General features: G+C 46.7%; 1 protein-coding gene across 5 annotated transcripts in view; it reads right to left on the bottom strand.

Annotated features, from left to right (window-relative positions):
* The window catches only part of grik4 (glutamate receptor, ionotropic, kainate 4), a 262,496-nt gene that overhangs the window by 233,689 nt on the left and 9,416 nt on the right, over positions 1 to 19,391 (bottom strand). The window contains exon 2 of one of the 5 annotated variants that reach the window (XM_086215336.1): positions 4,457 to 4,532. The exons of the other annotated variants lie outside the window; for them this stretch is intronic. The gene's annotated coding sequence lies outside the window, so the exon portion shown is untranslated. The remainder of the gene's footprint in view (positions 1 to 4,456; positions 4,533 to 19,391) is intronic. 5 annotated transcript variants of the gene reach the window in all.

The following is a 19,391-nucleotide window of genomic DNA, read 5'->3' as shown; positions in this document are numbered from 1 at the left end:
CTATGTTTGCTGCTCTGTGTGATATTGAGCTTTAATTAAGTCCACCACACCGAGTCAAAGATAACTGGCATTTGTTTAAATACTCTCTTACTTCACTTTCATTTCAGCGTGAGCCAAACATGAGGGAAAAAGAATGATTGTCTTTCTGTTGAGAGTCAGAAACCCTGTGATCAGACATCAATATCTTCCCTCCGGGGGGGCGGCGGCGGCTGCTGCTGCTGCTGCTGCTGCTGCTAAACTCCCGCCTGCAGCACCACAGACCCCTGCTCTCCTCATCAGGAAAATAGGCTGCAGGAAATTTTTCACTGAAGTCAATATGAGAATTAGCTGCTTCACGCACCCCCTGGGAATAGATCCTCTAGCACATATATATAAATGAATAGATGAGGTGGGAGGAAGAGTTACAAACTCCAGCCCGCCTCCTCTTCCTTCGCACTTGTGTTTCGTTATCAATGGTGCCCAGCTCTCCCAGAGCTCTGTAATTTCCAAATAAATAAATCATTAGTGTCTCTAGCATGAGGATTAATCAGTAGCTGCTGCTGCGGCTGCTCCATGGGAGGGTCCCGTCACCCCCCCGTTCACATCACATCCCATAAGCATCGAGGGGGGGGGGGCCTTCATGTCTCTCCTCTCTATCAGACATAATTTTGCCCCTCTCACATTAATTCAGACTTTCTTAAGGAGCAAGTGGAGCAGAACATTCTATTTACAGTAGTTCTATATGTAGGGTTTATCTATAATGAAAATCAAGGATTTATAATCTTCACTTTTAAGGAAACGTGTTGATAGTCATTTTTAAGAGTTCTGTGTAATTGAGTCACAGGGGGTCTGGGGGGGGGGGTAAGGAAGGATTGATGTGGTGACAGTGAGAGGAGAGAGAGGAGGAGCCAGGAGAAGAAGAAATGCCCTGCCGGATGGAAGACGAGAGAAACGGGTCCAAGTCATCACTCAGAGAGCTGCAACGGCGACTGGGTCGTTTGTTTCGTCCACAGCTAACAGTGCTGCAGATTTACTGCACCTGCACACACTGATAGTTGTATAATAAATTTGGATGATGCTGCTTTTAATCCAAATCCACGTAATAATCTACCTGTCTGCTTTACTACAGTGCAGGATCACTAATAAATTGCAGTTCAAAGACAGATTCCAGACACATCCAGAGGAAGATCTTTGGTTTGCTTTCTAGGAAAACAGCAATGGTAATTGAACACCTCTGGATTTATCTGTCAAATTTGATGTATTTACTCTGCATCTCTCACCACAGTTTCTGGTCATGTGTTTGTGATGAAACCGAAAAACCTAGTTGATAATGTAGTTTCAAGGTGCGAGACTAACACACTGAACACCTCACACCTTTGCAACAAGACAAACAAGCTGAAGACTCAGTGATCCAGACATCGGCCCGAGCCTGGCAGTCGTTCAGACGCCGCGGTTTTTAATATTGAATGGGATATTTGAATTGATATAAAAGACAATGGAAGAAATTCCACCGAGCACGTCCCAGGGATGAATTACTATTGTTATCAAGCTAGCAGCGTGAGATGTGTTCAGGCCCAGTGCTGCAGTGTTGGTCATCTGAGCATTGTACTGTAAGTGCTCCAAGATAGTTCCACACACAGAAAAGACAAAAATAGACTTGGAATTGTACGGTTACAAGCACCTACCAACTCTTCCTCTCTGCAACTGCTTTGATAAAGTACAATTTCAAAAAGGAAAAGAATGTGTTTGTTCAGCATGTAGATGTGTTTAAAACACAAACTAGAGCTGAGTGTGCGGCTGAGTAAGAAGCGAAGCCATCAGCTGTGATGGAACAGGCCTGATATCAGTGCGCTGCGCCCATCAGTCTCTGGAGAGATGGGCGAGTCAGCATGACCTGAGCCAGCAGTTCTCTATCAAGGGTTACAGGCCTGCAGGGCATGTTGGTCCACCATCTTTCAGCCATCCATCACTTCTCCTTCTCAGAACACAGTCTCCCATCGCTATGGCAGCTTCATCACGATTATCCCACCACCTATGAGTCATCTTTGCTGAAGATACAACACAACGATGTACGTAGGACATGTGCAGGAACATATTATTATCTTCTAATTACAGCGCCTATTAAAATGTCACTGTAGGCAGCTTGAGAATGAGTCATTAGAAACCAAACACCATCGAACAACACAATTCAACTTTGAGGTCCACGGCTTTCACATGACGGAGAGGAACTGAACCGCACCGGAGCAGCAGCTCGTTTCTGCCATCGCACCTCACAAACACACTTGTGTTGTTAGGGTCACACAGCTCACCGGATGGTTTGTTAGCAACATGAGGCTAGTCTGGCTGGAAGTAACGCACACTATTGTAACGATAGTAGAGCAATTAGATTAGAGCAGATTAATTTAAGGGCAGCCCGGTGGAGCAGTGGTCCTCACTGTGGCCCCACAGCAAGAAGGTTGTGGGCGTAGCAGTGGTCCTCCCTGTGGCCCCCCAGCAAGAAGGTTGTGGGTGGAGCAGTGGTCCTCCCTGTGGCCCCCAGCAAGAAGGTTGTGGGTGGAGCCCCGGCTGCAGCACGGGGTCTTTCTGGGTGAGTCTCCATGTTCTCCCTGTTCCTGCTGGGTTCTCTCTGGTACTCCAGCTTCCTCCACAGTCCAAAGACATCAAGAGGGACCAGGTTAATCCAGACTCTAAATTGACCGTAGGCGTGGCTGGGAGAGCCAATGGTTGTCTGTCTCTATGTGTTGGCCCTGCCATGGACTGGTGACCTGTCCAGGGGGAAGGCTGCTGGGAGAGGCTCCACCCCCACCACCCTGAACAGGAGGAGAGGGGGAACATGGAGGGAGGGAGGGATGGATGAAGGAAGGATGGATGGATGGAGGGATGGATGGATGGAGGGATGGATGGATGGATGGATAGATGGACGGATGGATGGATTGATGGATGGATGGATGGACTGATGGATGGATGGATGAATGGACTGATGGATGGATGGATGGATGGACGGATGGATAGATGGATGGATGGATGGACGGATGGATGGATGGATGGACGGATGGATAGATGGACGGATGGATGGATGGACAGATGGATAGATGGATGGATGGGCTGATGGATGGATGGATGGACGGATGGATGGATGGACTGATGGATGGATGGATGGATGGATGGACGGACGGATGGATAGATGGATGGATGGACTGATGGATGACTGATGGATGGATGGACGGATGGATAGATGGATGGATGGATAGATGGATGGATGGATGGATGGACTGATGGATGGACGGATGGATGGATGGACGGATGGATAGATGGACGGATGGATAGATGGATGGATGGACGGATGGATGATGGATGGATGGATAGATGGATGGACTGATGGATGGATGGATGGATGGATGGATAGATGGATGGATGGACTGATGGATGACTGATGGATGGATGGACGGATGGATAGATGGACGGATGGATAGATGGATGGATGGACGGATGGATGATGGATGGATGGATAGATGGATAGATGGATGGATGGACGGATGGATGGATGGATGGATGGATGGATGGATAGATGGACGGATGGATAGATGGATGGATGATGGATGGATGGATAGATGGATGGACTGATGGATGGATGGATGGACAGATGGATAGATGGACGGATGGATAGATGGATGGATTGACTGATGGATGGACTGATGGATGGACAGATGGACTGATGGATGGTTGAATGGACTGATGGATGGATGGATGGACTGATGGATGGACAGATGGACTGATGGATGGATGGATGGACTGATGGATGGATGGATGGACTGATGGATGGATGGATGTCTCTATGACCCCCCGTCATGGAATTCAAGATCCAGTAAATTTCTTTTTTGAACTGAAACAGAAATGTAAACATCAGGGGTGAAGTCCCAACCTCCGACAGTCAGACCAGATGGAACCGGTCCAGATGAGTGGGGCCTCTGACTGCGCCAGCAGCACTTCAGGCTCTGTTTGATCAAAGAAACAATTTATCAGTAGCAGGAGCTCTTCCACTCACAGGCAGAGACAAGCGCAGACATTTACCCAGAGGACAACAGAACAAGAGAACTGTCAACCTGGCAAGCGTTTCCACCAATGACAGCCCTGTACGTTGATGCCATGTCCATCAACTTCTCTTCATTTTAGGCAAAAAAGATCATCAGCAAGTTGAAATGAGCAGCAACACACTGGTCCAGTTCAAGAGCCATGGAAGGGTTATGTTTCCAGCTGAGTGCAAATCTGCCCAAACATTCAGCTCAGTGCAACAGTTTACCTCAAGCTGTTGGACCCGGGTCAGAGAAGACTGCACCAGGCAGTCTCCTTCTGGTCATCCTTTACAGAACATGGAATCTATTTATTCCCGAGACTCGACCAGAAACCCAAAGATTCAAAGAGTGTCAGAGCAGCTGGCAAGGGGAGTGTTTCAGAGAGAGATGAAGCCACTTCTCACCTGGTGAAGATGAATGATGGAAACGCCACAACACCTGTTTACTTCTCCACTCCCTCGTGGCCTCCGCCTGACCTGGCTACAGAAAAGGAAACTGTTGTGAGCCAGGATGTGGCGAAGGCCCGCTGCTGTCATATCAGTCACCTTTGAAGTCAACAATGCGACAAAAGCAGGTTTGATGATCATTCAAGACGTAACTTTAATCTTCTTTCTTTGCTCCAGGCTCAATGTTAAAGTCGAAACTGAAATGAAAAATTCATTTTTAACTATTTTAGTTCAGATCCTTGGTCACATTGTTGACCTCCCCAAAAATAAAAATTATAAATAATTATAACTCATAAAATAATTAATACAGCTTTCTTGTTGGTGTATGATGTCATGCATCTCCTCACAGCGTGCTAGAGCACGACAATACGCCCACTATCAGTGTTCGAATTGAATTAATGTCAACACAGTAATGTGCATCGATAGTATGGACGAGAAATGAGAGGAAGACAAATATTCAGAGTTCCAGTGTGACAGCGACGCAAACTCAGCAGGTTGCTGGTTCAAGTTTAAAACCTGAGGAGAACTGAAATAATGAAAGGAAGTGCTCAGTGGTGCACAGCGCGGGGTCATACATGACTCATGCACCCCGACGGCCATTTATGTAATCATTGAGACATGATTAATCAAAATGAGCATTAAGAAGTCAGAATGAATACATGCTGCTTGGCTGAATAGAGTTGTTGGCTTAAACGTGTGGTATTAAAGCCGAAGACAGATTCAGGTTCATCTCAATGAGCTGTAAGCTGCACAACGTGATCCAGTAACACTTGAGGATTAGAAATCTTCTAGTGTGGAAAGACACTGACAAGGACAAAACGCGGATGTCAGATTGATCAAGGTGGAGAGGATTTGTCATTTCCAGGTGTACATACTTTTCCCTGGAAATGTCCTGGTTGGAGAGAAACTTCTGCATAAATTGTTCAGCTGTAAAGTTCTTCAATAAATCAGAGCCTGAATTAGAAGCTGGTCAAGTTGTGTTTCCTTCAGAGGTCACATTCCATCCCCTGTCCTCTCCTTCTCCCTCTCCCTCTCTCTCTCTGTCCATGCAGACATCAGAGTGTCCAATAAAGAGGGAGGCTAGGATTCAAGAACTGTCTCCTTCTGAAGGGAAGAACCTTCATGTGGAGACAGCGGCTCTGAGAGGCTTGAGCCACAAATTGTAACAACACAGTGGAAAAGGGGGAAGTTCACGATGAAGAGCAATTCACAAGGGAGAGGAGGGATAGAAGAGTTGAGGGGAAGAGTAGAGATGGGGGAATGGAGGGACAATAGTTTAGAGAAAAAGAGAGGAGGATTTTAAATCACCATCATCATCATCCCATTACTAAGTGTGTTCTCTGATCTGTTGATGAAACACATTTCTCGCACAAATGTGCCACTCACATGAAAGTGGCAGGAGCATGAATGTGGCACTAGCATGAATGTGGCACTAGCATGAATGTGGCAGGAGCATGAAAGTGGCAGGAGCATGAATGTGGCACTAGCATGAATGTGGCGGGAGCATGAAAGTGGCGGGAGCATGAATGTGGCACTAGCATGAATGTGGCAGTAGCATGAAAGTGGCAGGAGCATGAAAGTGGCAGGAGCATGAATGTGGCACTAGCATGAATGTGGCAGGAGCATGAAAGTGGCAGGAGCATGAATGTGGCACTAGCATGAATGTGGCGGGAGCATGAAAGTGGCGGGAGCATGAATGTGGCACTAGCATGAATGTGGCACTAGCATGAAAGTGGCAGGAGCATGAATGTGGCACTAGCATGAATGTGGCAGTAGCATGAAAGTGGCAGGAGCATGAATGTGGCACTAGCATGAATGTGGCAGTAGCATGAAAGTGGCAGGAGCATGAATGTGGCACTAGCATGAATGTGGCAGTAGCATGAAAGTGGCAGGAGCATGAATGTGGCACTAGCATGAATGTGGCAGTAGCATGAAAGTGGCAGGAGCATGAAAGTGGCACTAGCATGAATGTGGCAGTAGCATGAAAGTGGCAGTAGCATGAAAGTGGAAGGAGCATGAATATGGCAGTAGCATGAATGTGGCACTAGCATGAATGTGGCAGTAGCATGAAAGTGGCAGGAGCATGAAAGTGGCACTAGCATGAATGTGGCAGTAGCATGAAAGTGGCAGTAGCATGAAAGTGGAAGGAGCATGAATATGGCAGTAGCATGAATGTGGCAGGAGCATGAATGTGGCACTAGCATGAATGTGGCGGGAGCATGAATGTGGCACTAGCATGAATGTGGCACTAGCATGAATGTGGCACTAGCATGAAAGTGGCACTAGCATGAATGTGGCAGTAGCATGAAAGTGGCAGGAGCATGAATGTGGCAGGAGCATGAATGTGGCACTAGCATGAATGTGGCTGTAGCATGAAAGTGGCAGGAGCATGAATGTGGCAGTAGCATGAATGTGGCAGTAGCATGAAAGTGGCAGGAGCATGAATGTGGCACTAGCATGAATGTGGCAGTAGCATGAATGTGGCAGGAGCATGAATGTGGCACTAGCATGAATGTGGCAGTAGCATGAATGTGGCAGTAGCATGAAAGTGGAAGGAGCATGAATGTGGCAGTAGCATGAATGTGGCTGTAGCATGAATGTGGCTGTAGCGTGAATGTGGCAGTAGCATGAATGTGGCAGTAGCATGAATGTGGCTGTAGCATGAATGTGGCAGTAGCATGAATGTGGCTGTAGCATGAAAGTGGCAGTAGCATGAATGTGGCTGTAGCATGAAAGTGGCAGTAGCATGAATGTGGCTGTAGCATGAATGTGGCAGTAGCATGAAAGTGGCGGTAGCATGAAAGTGGCGGTAGCATGAAAGTGGCAGGAGCATGAAAGTGGCAGGGGCATGAAAGTGGCAGTAGCATGAAAGTGGCAGGAGCATGAAAGTGGCAGTAGCATGAATGTGGCAGGATCATGAAAGTGGCGGTAGCATGAAAGTGGCAGGAGCATGAATGTGGCAGTAGCATGAAAGTGGCAGTAACATGAAAGTGGCTGTAGCATGAAAGTGGCAGTAGCATGAATGTGGCAGGAGCATGAAAGTGGCAGGAGCATGAAAGTGGCAGTAGCATGAATGTGGCAGTAGCAGGAAAGTGGCAGTAACATGAAAGTGGCTGTAGCATGAAAGTGGCAGTAGCATGAAAGTGGCAGTAACATGAATGTGGCAGTAGCATGAAAGTGGCAGTAACATGAAAGTGGCTGTAGCATGAAAGTGGCTGTAGCATGAAAGTGGCAGTAACATGAATGTGGCAGTAGCATGAATGTGGCAGTAGCATGAAAGTGGCAGTAGCATGAAAGTGGCAGGAGCATGAAAGTGGCAGTAGCATGAATGAGGCAGGATCATGAAAGTGGCAGTAGCATGAAAGTGGCAGGAGCATGAATGTGGCAGTAGCATGAAAGTGGCAGTAACATGAAAGTGGCTGTAGCATGAAAGTGGCACTAGCATGAAAGTGGCAGGAGCATGAAAGTGGCAGGAGCATGAAAGTGGCAGGAGCATGAAAGTGGCAGTAGCATGAATGTGGCAGTAGCATGAAAGTGGCTGTAGCATGAAAGTGGCTGTAGCATGAAAGTGGCAGGAGCATGAAAGTGGTAGTAGCATGAATGTGGCAGTAGCATGAATGTGGCAGTAGCATGAAAGTGGCAGTAGCATGAATGTGGCAGTAACATGAAAGTGGCTGTAGCATGAAAGTGGCAGTAACATGAATGTGGCAGTAGCATGAATGTGGCAGTAGCATGAAAGTGGCAGTAGCATGAAAGTGGCAGGAGCATGAAAGTGGCAGTAGCATGAATGTGGCAGTAGCATGAAAGTGGCAGGAGCATGAAAGTGGCAGTAACATGAAAGTGGCTGTAGCATGAATGTGGCAGTAGCATGAAAGTGGCAGTAGCATGAAAGTGGCAGTAGCATGAAAGTGGCAGTAGCATGAATGTGGCAGTAGCATGAAAGTGGCAGTAGCATGAATAAGACATTAGTTTGAATGGGACATTAGCATGAATGTTACAGTAGCATGAATGTGACAGTAGCATGAATAAGACATTAGCATGAATGGGACATTAGCATGAATGTTGCAGTAGCATAAATGATACAATAGCATGAATGAGTTATTAGCATGAATAAGACATTTGCATGAATGGGACATTAGCATGAATGTTACAGTAGCATAAATGTGGCACTAGCATGAATGTTACATTAGCATGAATGAGACACTAGCATGAATGAGACACTAACATGAATGAGACACTAGCATAAATGAGACATTACCCTGAATGAGACACTAACATGAATGAGACACTAGCATGAATGAGACATTACCCTGAATGAGCCACTAGCATGAATGAGACACTAGCATGAATGAGACATTACCCTGAATGAGCCACTAGCATGAATGAGACACTAGCATGAATGAGACATTACCCCGAATGAGACACTAGCATGAATGAGACACTAGCATGAATGAGACACTAGCATGAATGAGACACTAGCATGAATGAGACACGAGTATGAATGAGCCACTAGCATGAATGAGACATTACCCTGAATGAGACACTAGCATGAATGAGACACTAGTATGAATGAGCCACTAGCATGAATGAGACATTAGCATGAATGAGACACTAGCTTGAATGAGACATTACCCTGAATGAGACACTAGCATGAATGAGACACTAGCATGAATGAGACATTAGCATGAATGAGACACTAGCTTGAATGAGACATTACCCTGAATGAGACACTAGCATGAATGAGACACTAGCATGAATGAGACATTAGCATGAATGAGACACTAGCTTGAATGAGACATTACCCTGAATGAGACACTAGCATGAATGAGACAGCAGGTCTGGAGCAGATGCGTCTCTGGCCTTCTGCTCCTTGATGATGTCTTACTTGAAGCTCCATTATGGGAGGCTTTTGTCCCAGCAGCCACTCACCACTACGACCTGATGGACTCACAGGTCTGAGAGAGAGCATGCAGACCTGTGGAACCTCTACTGCACCTCCTGTACCTGTACAAACTCTGAGTTGTTTTGTTGGGTGGACACCATAGGTCGCTGTATACCATGTGACCCCGTCCTGAAAGACACTTCAGCACAGACTAGTATGGATAACAAACCACAGACAGACTGTGTCTGTGCGTGCTACATTTGTAAAACCATCAGTAGTGTGGCTCACCCACACGGAGTGGAATGATTCACTCTTTGTAGTAGGTACTGGATGTATGGACTCAGCAGTGTGGGCTGCTGCAGCACAGATGCTGTCGTGCTCCGCTAATCCACTACAGCCGAGACTCGTCACGCAGAAACCTGCTGCCACACTTGTGGGACCTGGAACGGTTTTAAGTCTAAGCCAGATACTGGAAATGAATTCAACTCATCCGCTTGTGTGCGCACATGCATGTGTACATGTGAGTGTGTGTGTGTGTGCATGCGCGCACATTGTGTATGTGCTTTAGTGTGAGTGCGTGTGGACGTGTGTGTGTTTGTGTGTGCGCGTGCGTGTGTGTGTGGAGGTCAAATGAATGTGACCAACCAACAGTGACTCAGTCTGGGTCTTTTCCCTGCGACTGTCAGCATCAACAGAGTGAAGCAGCAGCAGGAGTCTTCACCTGGAGCCTGAACGCCAGCACAGAGGTGTTCTGACTCCTGTTGTTAATGACAGAGCGATGAGAGGGAGCGCACGGCTCTATCCCAGTGGACCCGTGAGCATTCATGTGGACCACCACCCTATTACAGGTGTGAGATGAAGCTAAATGGAGAAAAATGATGTCCAGTCAGGCAGACGAGACCCTGTCCCGAAGCAGTTGTTCAGCAGCTTGATCTCCACCACGGGTCACCTTGTCCACCTACTTACAACAGTACACTCAAACCCAATTCACCAACGGGGGGATCATGGCTGGCCTCTCCTCACCTCTGAGCCCAGGCTTTATAACACTTAACCTTCAATTCAGGACAACAAAATTGTCCAAATGCCCCTTTGACAAACGATGGGATGGTCCAAGTCCTGTGGTCATGGACTCCTCAGCTCGCTGCTGGGGGGAGCACGTGAACTCCTCGGGTATAAAAGAAGCTAGGAGAAACGCGGCTAACAGAGCTTCATAATTAGCAGGAACAATGGAGAACAATGCAGCAGCACCAGTGAGATGGCAACATAACACACCTGAGCACGTGTATTACACATTTTATTTTATCTGAACTATATGTATGACATTGTACTTTAAATACTATGAGCCATGTGCATGCATCTGCTGGCCACGTGCTGCTCAATATCTGTCCCACTGTCTTCTGTCTTCTCTCTGCTGTAGCAATATCAGACAGTCATGAATAATCAATGATAATATGAATAAAAAGAATACAAAAATTACAAAACTAAAATGGCCGATTTCTGCTGGCTCCACAACATATTCAGTGCATCAGGTTTCAAGCTTGTTAAGCTGATCAGAGACTGAAACAAAGATCCATTCACAGAGTTTGTACAGTTTTAAAAGCTTGCTTCCTGACTCAAGAGTGGCCTCAGTCCCAGCTCATGAGCAGGAGCACACAGGAAGAGGACTGATGCTGCTCTGCTCCCAGCAGACGGGCGCGCTACACTGGCTAAACAAGCCCTGCACACTCTGATCCTCATCATGAGTGAAAGAAGGTAACAGGAAGTTTAAGAGGAGCTACACTCCAACACCCAGAGGAGACCTGGGTCCTGGCGACCTGGTGGGGGTCCTGGTGCCAGATGGCCTGGGTACCTAGAGCGGTTGTGGTGGCTACACATGTTAATCAGCCACCAGCTTCCTAAACCAGTTTACAAATATGAGCACTGGTGTGCCCTGTGGGAGGCTGATGGATCAGAGTGACGTGCACTGGTCAGAGGGGGTGTGACGGTATTCAACTGCCACCGGCGTGCCAGACGGGTATTACCATAGGAGGCACGTGACTGAAAAGAGGCACCTGGCAGCAGTGGGACCAGGAGAAGCACAGATACAGATCCCAGGTTCCCGTCTCTAACAGCTAAAACTCTGATCTGACACAGAATTCCATGTTGCTGGTTTGAACTTTTGATCGTATCCCAATTAACCCCTGCTGGGCCAGGAAACAACCCTCTCTCCTCAGCCTCGCTTCTATCCCAAGGGACTTGACACTCCTCTCATGAGCAGGAGGGTCAGACGGAGCCGCTGGGGGGACCCATGATCCAACACCTGAACCAGATGGTGTATCTGATCAAGAGCTGCTTCAAACACAAGCCCATCGTAACCTCGCTCTTTACTTTGCCAAGATGTATTTATCATAGCAAATGAACCTTTAGTCGCACCTGTGACAGCAGGTAAGACTGCATTGCTTTAATGTGTGCAGTTGTGAGTCAGCGTCACAGGGCTAAATGTCCCTGGGTGAAGGGTTTGTGTCCCCTAAGAGCAACTGTCCAAAGCACCTGACCCACAATGCACTCGGCCTTCATTAAGACTGCTTTCTATTTGCCCACAACTTGGCCAGATGCCCTTCCGACAAACACGCGGCCTTTTCCCAGAAGGCCCGAGGCAATCACACTGAGAAGTGATTCACGGTGGCCTTGCTCATCAGCCTCTGAGCTGTGATGAAAACCAGAGGCCTCAACCCCCAGCTGTTGGTGTCAGTCCCACCCGGCACCACCGCAGCCCCTGTCAGATGAAAGGTGCATTCAACTGGAAACACTATGAAAGACTTCAAAATACACTGCAAGAGAAAAGGGAACTACATGTAACACACAAAAGATACAAATGAGTAATCATCATCTGTTGTCCTGAGAAAACAAAAATTCTTGTTGCTATGGATACTGTTCAGTACAACACTTTGGTCAGATAATTTTAGTGTTGCTAGGTGATATTAGCACGGGACCATTCCAGTCAGTACTTATGAATGCTGAACAGGATTGGAACTTTAAACACAGCCATCAAAGAAATGTGATAAACAAGCTGACAAGTGAAGCAACACAATAACCCTCAACACAAGACCTTTCTGAGAGTCCAGCCATGATGTTCCCCAGAGATGGGACTCTCTCCACAGACTCAGGTGACCAGCGGAACCATGCTGCCTCCATCTGTCTAGCTGTGTGTGTCTGTGTGTGTGTCTGTGTGTTCTCAGTGTTTACAAGAATGCAAAAAGAAAACACTTTGGCTTCAAACCAGATGCGTCTGGCAGCCTGTGAGTCTGAAAGAAACTATTAGCCATCTTTGCTAATGTGTAGTGGCGGAGGAGCAGCTGTGCTGCGCTGGGAGAGAACCACGCCTCCACTTGTGAGTAACTGCAGCAGCGCGTACGTGCACATTCAGTTTTAGATCAAGTTCTCTGACGTGATTTATGAACTGGTGTTTTTGTTCAGCAACAACCCCTCAGATGTGTCGGAGACTCACGCCAGAGCAGCTAGAATGAGTCGACTAGATGTGGAGTTGGTACAGCTGGTGAGGCTCTCATTCATCCGCATGCAGCAGTGAGCAGCGCCGCTTTCGATGTTCTCAAATCTTGAATGGAAAACTCAGTACAGAACAGAACAGAACGGGACGTTTACAGCCACACACTTTGACATTAACGTGTCTGTTTTTCAGCAATTTGCAATTAATGGTGCAATAACATATTCCTATTTTTCATACTTCATGTAAATACTTTTGTAAATTGTCCAAAGTAAATGTTAGTGTTTCTTTATTTTATTTTTGTCTCTTTCTTATTTCATAAATATTTTCTTTCCTTTATTTTCATCCTTTCTTGTTCCCTCTCTAAATGCAGCTGAAACTTTAAATGTCCCCTGTGTGGGTTTACTAAAGTGTTCTTCCTCTTATTGTGATTATTTATGGAGGAAAATGGCGCCAAAACAAACGAGGCTTTTATCCTGTGTCTGCTGATCGTCTGGGTGATCAACAGACACAGGATTAGTGATTTCACATCTTTTTGCTTGATGTTAAAACATATTTCCTTTCTTCTTTGTCCCTCTCACTTATAACAGTGCAGTACTCAAGCTTTCAGCAGGGGGCGCTGCTGCTTCAGGGTGCCAAACTAGCTGAAACTTTAAATGGCTTGTACTTTTTCTTTGGGTTTGATTGTCTCAGAGATGCAGCATGGTCCACTCATTTTAAACAGCTGCCAGTCACGTGGCCGCTGATGCAGCCGTCGGCCTGTGAGAACGGGATCAGCTTTGTAGAAAAACATCAGGGTTCAGGAGCCTCCACCTGCAGCCTCCTTGCCACTTGTGTCACTGCTCCTCCAGTCGATAGCAGACTCACGATATCTTCACAACCCACACCAGGTTGGAGGAGGCTTCTCACCCTCTGATCCCAATCTCCCCCCTCAGTGGATAACGCTGGACAGGAAGGACAGTACAGTAATTGCCTGCACCAAACTCATCAGCTCTCAACTCTTTTTCTCCCTGCTCAACTCATTAGTTTAATTAGGATGGTAATGGAGAGAAGATCTGAGGACACCAACTGAGACCAGACTGGACCGAGCAGCTACCCGACTCCTAGCAAACTGACGGAATGTAATTCATAACATTTGTTTGCAGGTGTACCTCTTCACAGGGACTTTTAGCCTTTACTCCTCCCATTAGTCTTTTCCTCTCTGGTCCAGATCTCTCTCTGGCCCCCTTTAATCACCACTGCTGTGCTTCACCTGGTGCTGATGACTCACCAGAGGCTAAGTTTTGTCTCCTCAAAGTACCTCCAAAAATGTAGCAGCAACTTGTGTTTCCGGGGGTGAGGAGGCAGGTGTTTTCTGTGGGTAATAAAGACAGCACTCTAGCAGATGTTGCCTTGGAACTTAAAAGAGGCAGGTGGCAGAGTGAGTGTTGCTCACAGCAGATGTGAATGGAGCCGGCGGTGGTGGGATGGATGGAGAGAGAGAAGGTGTCCATCAGCAGCAGTAGCGACTCAGGCTGTCTCACAGCCATAAAATCAAAATAAAACAAGATGCTGTTCAGTGCTTGTCAAGCTGCATCTGCCCACGGTTTACCAATGATTCACTACCAAGGAGAGTTAAGACAACTCCTCCAGCCACTCTCAGGATTTTAAAAAATAAAGCATCTTTTTCTCACTCACTGCTACCAACTGTGTCTACAGATAAAGAAGCTGTGCCTTCCCGGGCTACCCTGTGATTCCTGCCCAGGCGTGGGAGTCGATACCTTTTTATCAATATCGATGCCTTTGTCAATCCAATTCCTTATCAACTCTCTCACTGATTCCTGAGTTCATTGAGTGGCAAAAAAGTTCTACACAGTCTTCAGCTCCAAAAGCAACACTTTAATTTCTTCTCTTGCAAGGCGACACTTAATGTCAACCTCACCGTCGTCACCAGAGGAGCTTGTTTGGCCAGCAACATGAGCGCCCGTACGTCGGCGGTCTAGCACATGGCATTCTTGTAGTCTAACACCGTGCCTGGTGGACAAGTGCTTCTGCATGTTGCTGGTATTCCCACCTTTGCATGATGTCACAGATTTGAAACCAAAATCATTCAGCAGCCATCAAGCGTACATCTGGCTTTTCAAACTACTGATAACTAATAATAAAACACAGAAATAACTGAGGAGGTAAAGGTACACAAGGTATTTACAGGGAATGTTCTCTCCCACTGATGACGGCCGAGGTCACGACCCTCCCTAAACTAATGGGTCACCTTAGTACACAATGGGACGTGTGTTTGTGTACATTCAACCAAAGATGCTGCCTGCCGGCCAGTTGACTTCAAACTGCTTTAAACACTGAATCGAAGTCCATGGAGACGTTGAGAGCTGTTTAGACGCGAAGGCCATCATCACACAGAGAATCCACAGATTCACAGAGAACGTTCATCTTGCACATGAAAGCCCTTGAAAGCTGGACGTAACCAAGCATTCGTCACTAACAATGTCCTGATCTGTCACTCATCCATGCAGGTCATATTTCTAGGGGAGCGATGGTCACATGCTTGGGATTTGAACAAATAACGAATTATGTTGACTGATAACGCGACAGCAGGAGGGTTTACAGTCTTGGAGGTGATGTTCATTTTTACATTATTCTTCTCATTTTCAGTTGAAAAACAATAAAAGGGACAATGTTGTGACTGTTGCATGTATCAAATATCTGCGGCACGATCACATTTAATACTCAATGGCATTTTGACAAAACTCACTTTTTAACAAATATTGCAGCCTTCTGCGATTCCAAAATTGCTGCATTGTGATTAATCGTGATGAGTTGCGCTGCCCAGCCGGAGATTCACGGACAGAACAGACGACTCCCGTGAGGTTCCGCAGTGAAACAAATCAAGAAGGTGTTTTCATAGCAACGCTTGAGGGCTTTGATCCATCATCAGATTTCCTGGAAGGAACACACTTGGAGAGTTGTACTGTAGTACTGTAATACTACATGGTACAAATTTCTGTCCACCACGTTAAAGTCAAAGTACCCTATGCTCAAAGACTGAAGTACTCAGTACTTGGTGGTGAAATATTGTACAGTGTTAGTAAAGCAAAATACAAATAATATGGCATTATAATGAAGTCATGTGGAGAGTGAATCCAATTTTACTCTGTAATTCTCCCTTCATGTCATTTTGAGAGCTCATAGCTGACAAACAGCGTCAAATCCATGTCGGTAACCATTTTTAATTCTACGATGATTTCATGAAGGAGAGAGGGAGAATTATCCGCTCATTCATGGAAAAGGTCAGAGAAGATGGAGATGGCTCTGTAATGATGGCGTACCATTTCCCATGCAGCAGCTGAGCAAAGGCCACGTGTGTAAGACTGTGTTTAATATACAAACACATACACACACACACACACACACAGTGCATTAAATGAGAAGCTCCAGGCCCCAGACTCGTGTTGCAGGCTCCGCCCCTGGGAGGCGACCTCCTCTGATCGGCATGAGCTAACTGATGATTGTGAGCAGTTCTGGGCCTTTTCTTTAAATCTCTCCTCACATTTCTGCTCTAACAGGCCTGCATTAGCTGGAGAGGTCGAGCAGGAAGGGCAGCTCAGGAAAATAAATCGGTCTGAGTGTTCTGTTCATTCTTACAGCTGTAAGGCTGCTCAGAGCTTCCAAACATCTCCCCAAATGTGGTTTTATATGAAGCTACATTTACTGCTCTGGATCAAGCTCCCTTGTCCTTGTGCAGAAGGAGATGGGTCAGAGGTCCAGCAGAGGTTCAGGCTCTCAGGGGACACGAAATGGACACAAATGGCAGATTTACAGAGAGACCCATTTGTCTGTGTCTGATGAGCTGGCTGCCTTCCCCGTCACACACACCGATCTAACATCATGCACTCTCTGCCCATTAGCTTGACTCTAAAGCTAGAATGATGTGTGTGATGCAGGGTGCAAAATAACTGACATCTCCATCATGACTCTGTCAGCCAGTCATATCGATACATTTCACAGAGATGTGAATAACATCACCACGCAGGTCCGGTGAGGCCTCTGTAACCCACAGGGCCACCTGGGGTGTCCACCAGTGAGGCCGGAGGAGGCGTTAGGAGAGTCTGGGCACTCCTGCAAAGGTTCTGTTGGAACTGGTTTTCCAGGACATAAATGCCACCTTATTATTTAGTGTTAAATGCCGATATGAAGGTCAATTCTCTCACATCTGAATAAGCAACACAGAAACTTGTTGACTGATAAGCAAATTGTTAACAATCCAATTTCTTATTCAGATAAAAGCCCTTCCAGGTGTTACAAATCAGCTGCAGTGCTCGTGTGGTTAGGGTTTGATGGCGATGGCTGTTCAGCATGCCTCTGTGTTCTGTGTCTTCTTAACCAGCAAACTCTAAAACAAACTAAATACATAACCAAGGCTCATGTCAGGGTTCAAGAAAGAGGCAAAGAATGTTCACTGCCTGGACTCAGGTTTATCACCCACTGACAGCAGGTCCACACAGGTCTGCTTCGGTCCCTCTGGCTCGGTTCAGGCGGTCGAATGGTCTCACGGTTCACGATCAACACCGACCTCCCACTTCCAGTTTGGAGCCCCGGATCAAGACAAGCGAGCTGGTGAGTCGTGACCATAAGATATTTGTTGGGTGCAAAGTGATTACAGGAAAACAGAGAGAGATTGTGTGTGTGTGTGTGTGTGTGTGTGTGTGTGTGTGTGTGTGTAAAGAGAAGACACTTTATATTGTTGTTTATTGTCTGACTACATTTTTTGAACAAGTGTTTTCTTTTGCGACTTTACTTTATTGCTCAGAACAAAGAGGCTATAAAGGTAACATATGAGTGCAGTGCCTGTGGACACATGCTGATGTGATGCACAGAACTTAAATGGCTCCATTTTCTCTCCCCAGCATTGATTGGGTCACATGACGCCACTCCCTTGTTCAACATGCCAAACAAAAACAGAGGATGTAACCTCTGAGTCCATGGCGTCAGCACCGAGGTCTCCCTCCATCACGACATCCACATCACTCTTCCAATCAGGAGCATATCACCTTCCTGCCAAAATACACTGTAAACCCCAGTTTGGTTCTGCTTTTCCTGCCAGTACATTTGTCTCTAAAATGCCATTAACACACGCCATCACTGTCAGAGTTGAACAAGCTCACAGATTACACACATTCCTCAGCTATTCCATTCAACTTCTCTTCTCCAAATCTCTGCAGTAACTCTGTAACCCCTGAGGAGGCCACCACCTGAATACTGATGCCTTCATTCCCCCAGTCAGAAGACAGTGAAGAGCCATAATCCCAAGGCCCCAGTGCAAGGACGTTCTCCTTGAACCATAATCACCCTTCCATCTCTTATCAGCCGCAGCCTGGAGAACATGATTAAAAAGTGGCCAGGACACACTGCGTCTGCACCTGGGACGTGACTGGTCCCTGCTGCCACTTGTCAATCAGGCTGAGAGGTGCAGATGTGCACTGAATCGTGACCCCACGAGCCAATTAGAAGGACTGCAGAGCCAGACAGCATATGCTGGACATTAAGGGTCTTCAGCAGAAATACTGGGGGTCTCGCAGAGCTCCAAGTGTATGTTGATGAGGACTGTGGGGAGAGCTCGACAGGACTGAGCGATGACAGTGACGGAGGATCAGAAGTCTGGGACAAACCTCTGAAACTCAAATCTCTCATTCAGATAAGCAGAATAGGGAGGAGCGAGTGGAATATAAGAGAGAGCACGAAAATGGCAAATAAGGCGAATATGCAGACTGGATGGAACCTGAGGTGGAAGAGAAGGAGCCAGGGACTGGTGAAAACAGACGTGGACATGAATCGCCACTGAGCAGCTCTCCTGAGGGACTACAGACAATGAAACAGTGTCAGAGTGGAACTGGATGGAAGAAGTGAAAAGAGGTAGAAAGGCAAAACATGGGGAGAAATCAGCATGCAGGAGCACAAAGGAACATTATAAATGGAACTGTGAGGTTTAAGAAAATGACTTTAGTTGGAAAAGCAAGAATGGCTGGAGAAAAGGGAGTTGTGACAATAGAGAAAAGTATATGGTAGATGAACCGCACTTCTCACATTCACCCAGTCACCATTACTGGGACTGACAACTTGCTGTTCACACAGTGAGTTTGGCCTGATGTTGGGAAAAGATGTATTGTGTTCATCCCATGAAAACTTTTTAAGTGCATGTAAACATGTCAGTCTGACTGGAATAATACCAAGTCCATGTTTTTTCAAAGGCAGACTTGATCCTGCTGTTGGGGACTTCTGGAAACTCATGTAGGCCTGGCCCCCTGCACACGCTCCGTAGGTCCCACCATGGGCTTCCCCTGGAAGCGGAACCGTGCTCAGTCCAGCAAGAGGTTCCATCAGGGCTTGCAGGTGTTCAGGTCATTGGTCCTGTTGACCTGAGATCTCAGGAAGCTTCTTGAGGTAATTTCTTCAAAATTTGGCACAAATGTCCACTTGGACTCAACTTAACGGTCAAGTCAAGTTTGCAGAGACATACAACTGCAACACGTTTT

Source organism: Aulostomus chinensis, chromosome 10, assembly GCF_037954235.1.
Source record: "Aulostomus chinensis isolate RoL2024-O1b breed Wild chromosome 10, RoL_Achi_v1.0, whole genome shotgun sequence".
NCBI classification, from domain to species: Eukaryota; Metazoa; Chordata; class Actinopteri; order Syngnathiformes; family Aulostomidae; genus Aulostomus; species Aulostomus chinensis.
The sequence above is the reverse complement of the archived record's forward strand: the minus strand, read 5'-3'. Positions and strand labels throughout refer to the sequence as shown.